Here is a 4,520-nt window from a genome sequence, read left to right as displayed (position 1 = left end):
CTCCCCTATTACGTACGTTCTCTCCCCCGCATGTATGTAATCTCTCCTACTCTCTGGCGGTCTTTGTTTAACGCCGAATTATTAAAATATTGGCAATTTTTTAAAGCATTGTTTCAACATGATTCCATAGAAAAATGTTGGGTTTGTTGTAGAACAAATTATTACTAAATTTGAACTCTAAAACTGATATAAGAAATAGACTCACTACTTCAATGAAATTAAATAAAAATGTAGTAGGCCTACTGAATTTTGGCCTATTAAGTTGTCTAAAGTCTTGTCTCCTAGAGGAAGGAAAACCGGGAGATTTTAAAGCGGGTAATGAGTCTTATGACGTCATTACCCATATCTCTTATTCGCAACCGTTCTCTCGACTGTTTCTCTGGCTCCATGGTAGAACGGACAATAGTGAGCCGAAACATCTGTCCGAAATGTCAAAAGATTGGATGTTGTAGGGTAGTATGTGTTTTGATATCTTTTCTTCATTCTTTTCCGAAACTGATGGGGTCTAGATTTTGACGTTGAAAAGCGAACAACTAAGCCTAATCCATCTTCCAGGGCTTTGTTTACGTAAAAACAAACGTCAGAATGATAGAATAGACAATCCCCTCCTGTCTCTTTTACAAACTATTAAAGGGAGCGTGAACTGTACTAACAAGTTGATTTTATTCGCCAAAAAAGGCTAATAAAACTACCAAAAATAGCATTAATATTTAACCGATGTAAAGCTACCGATATAAAGGCTCGTTTTCAATCAAGCAAAAAGTTTACGCTTTTTGCTAACGATTGAGGTGGCAAAAAAGCGTTATTTTCAATCAGCGCGCTACCGCGTGAGAAAAAAGCAAACTGCAAAACTACTAAACGTTTTCAAACTGGTCGCGCAAAGCTTTTAAAGCGTGCGGTTACCGATATCACGTGATAGTGGGCGGGTACCAAAGCATTTTTGGCCCTAAAACTATAAACAAATATGGCGGTCAGCAGCCTCGAAAAGACGGAGTATATTAAGCCTCGGTTCCGTAAGTTTGCTTTATGTCTCACCAATTTTAATCAGCGCCACCTTTTTTAGCTGCCTATCTTTCTATCCGGTGCATTTCTTTTATTATTTTTCGTTCTGCCATTTTCAATAATAGTATAATTGTTACAAGTTAATCAATGTACAATATAACACTAAAAATCTCCGAGTCGAACCGTCAACACACACTCAGAGGCATGAAAAATGGAGAATTTCTATTGGACACTAAACTGTGACGTCATCCTCCATCGCGCTTGAAAGCAAAAAGTTAACGCAAATATCTACGGAGGATAGATACATAGAGACTAAACCCCAAGGAGTGGCAGGAGTGCCTCAACTTGTTGCCCCTTAAACCGGTTTTTCCTGGTACAAGGCGACTTCCGCTAAGCAAAATTAAACGGGCCGGAAGCTCTCGTGTACCAATTTAAGAGCAACATCATTATTTGCGCTTGTAGAGCGGGGGACCTGCCACTCCTTGGGATTTATAGTCTCTATGATAGAGACTATAAAATGAAAGCTTAAAGCTTCAGCCCAAGCGCGATTGAAAACGGCTAAATATTTTGCTTTTGCGTTTCGCTGTGATTTTTCAAGCAAAAGCTTGAGATTTTGATCAAAAAAGCTTGATTGAAAACGGGCCTTTAGGCTTAAAAGATTCGACTGTCTGAGTGTCTGTTTGCATTTTCCGAGTTTTAGTAAAAACATATTTTCATTTTGTTAGAACGTTTCGTGCTAACTTTATATATAACGCTTTTCCAAAGGCAGTCTTATCCATTAAACCTGCCGTTACCTGATGGGCACTGGCTCAAGGGCTCCATTGAGGAAGCCCCATGATTTGCATATTTACTTGAATATGGGGCCCAATATATTGCAGTGCCTGGTGGCCTACAATGCTGTTAAGATGCCCTGATAGACTAACAATATAAGTTCATAAATATAGTGAAGAAAATATAATTTCTTCACGAAATATTTTCAAATTTATAAACGATAAAAAGCTCTCTTGGTGTGTAAAATCTTTTTCACTTGTCAAGACTCAACATGACCCAAGAAGAAGGGTTCTGACAACCTCTACTTTAGTTGTCCGTGGCTTCTCGTTTAATGCTTTATTATTTTTTTTGGCAACCACTTTGCCTTGGCATTTTATTGATATAGAAATCGGATCGTATCGGTCTAATAGAAGAGTAACAGGAAAGTACACTTAGATAATGGATGGGTGCCGAGAATGCCTCGGTTCCTTTCTAAAAAAAGAGCTTCCCCTCGGTATTTATTTCCTAGCCCTAAAAAGCGGAAGAGCCCCACAATCTGTAAGAGTGAGGCTTTTGAAAACTATGATTACAGCTTTCTTTAACGATATTTGGTCCTTTGCAACACTACTACTCTTTCAGGAAAAGCTTAAATGTCCTTCCAGGCCCTTAAAGAGGAAGCTGGCTCCTTTCTTAGTACTATTCCCTTATACACGATAAGCCTATTTGAGGTTAAAAGGATCAAAGCACGCGACTAACCTTTCTTTGAGTGTCCAGGCACTTGGGTTCAGTTATAAAACATGCTGGGAAATTTCATATTAACAAAATCCCATCAGGGATTTTCTATTTATACTCAATCCGAAATCGTAATGATAATTTCGGGCTTTTTTGGGTTTGAAAAGTGTCCAAAGATCGTGTATAAATGTAGTTTTATAAGGACTGTGAAGCAAAACTTGTTTTTGCATAATTTTTTATAGTTAATTTCTAATTCAAATAAGAATTAGTCAAACGATGCATACTTGTATATGTATTTGCTGTGAAGTGGTTATCTCATCCGCTTCACAACCGGAAGGCCCCGGATTCGAGACAAAGAGGGTGCGGAGAAATTCTTTTATGCTCGTTAGTTCAAATTCACAGCTAAATTAGCTCAAAGAGGGTTCAACATCGTGTATCATGGCGCAGTTGGTAGCGGCATTGAATGCCGGTGTCTAAAAAATCAATCTTCGAAGATGGTCAGTATCCCAAGTAGGATCAGTACCCAAAGTGGTCATTACCCGATGAAGTCGTGTCTAATGAAGTTCGTGCTCAGATACCGAAGTCATTTTTTACACTTAGTTTCTAATTCAAATAAGATTTAGTCAAACGATGCCTACTTGCACATGTATCTGCTGTGTAGTGGTTATCTCATCCGCTTCACAACCGGTAGGCCCCGGGTTCGAAACCAGTGGGTGCAGAGAAATTGTTTTATGCTCGTTAGTTTAAATTCACAACTAAATTAGCTCAAAGAGGGTTCAACATCGTGTATCATGGCTCAGTTGGTAGAGCCATTGAATGCCAGTGCTCAAAAGATCATTCTTCAAAGATGGTCAGTGCCCGAGTGGTCAGTATGCCCACGGTGGATCAGTACCCGAAGTGGTCAGTACCCGATGAAATTGTGTCTAATAAAGCTCGTGCTCAGATACCGAAGTTATGTTTTATAGTTAATTTATAGCAAGTTCTGTTTTTTCGCCAAGGATTGTGTATAAATGCAGTTTTTGACTGCGAAGCAAAACTCCTTTTTGTATAATAGAAACCACGTACATACAATCTTCAGTTGAAGGGTTCACCATCATTCATGCAATGTTTTTAGTTTTTGGTTGATAAAAACTTATTCCGTAAAGTAAAATTATTTTTTTCGCGGTTTAATTAGCCGTTTCAAGCTCCCAGAAGGGACCTTATTAGACAGCGGCTTTTCTTGAAGGCCGAAATACACAGAGAAGAGTTCTAAGCAACGTCTATAATAATAAAAAAACCTTGTCAGTTTTTATAGTATCTGGCAAAGGTAGGCCAATCAAATCGCGGTTTAATAGCTTCTGCCATTTCGCGCATTAGTAAGTAGTAACTAGCCAATCAATGACCGTCGTTTCCAGCTTCTGCCAATGACGTAGCTGGAAACTACCTTGATTGGTTTTAAGAGAGAGCAGCACATACTTTATTATAAGTTTGAATTTTCGCTGAATTTTTGATAATGAGCTAAGACTAACTGAACTGAAGACAATAAAGTGTGATCGGTAATGCAGTTACATAGGTCGATATTTAGAATTCTTGGGGAGTACTTTCTATGGAGTGTGAACCTCGGCCTTTAACCTTTGAGTACCTCCGAGGTGAAAGTAGAAAATAAATGACTTCGCAAAACTATTGTTAAATAAAACAGCAAAAAATAGGTTGATTTTCTTTCAAATGCGTTTCTCAGAATTTCAAAGTTGTCGCCTGATAATGAAAGAAACATTATTTGAGTTCTTTTCCTCTAAAAAAAGAAGTGTTTCTTTTCCATTCAAAATACAGTTTCAACGACTATTATTTTTTTCCTGTACTATTTAATATCTAGTATCCCTGCGCCGTATGCATTGTCTTCAAATTTCATAATTATAAATTTTAATTTGTAACCCGTAAAACACGTCAATCATAACGTGTAAATTGTATACCTTAGGGCAAAATGTCACTAAACATTTGCAACTCAATTTCACCCATAAAACTGCAGTCCTTTTTGGATGTCACCCTGTAAAAATAAT

This window comes from Phalangium opilio, unplaced genomic scaffold, assembly GCF_054372755.1.
Source record: "Phalangium opilio isolate 3A_F unplaced genomic scaffold, DU_Popi_V2 ptg000070l_1, whole genome shotgun sequence".
Lineage (NCBI taxonomy): Eukaryota > Metazoa > Arthropoda > Arachnida > Opiliones > Phalangiidae > Phalangium > Phalangium opilio.
This window is presented reverse-complemented; position numbering follows the sequence as displayed.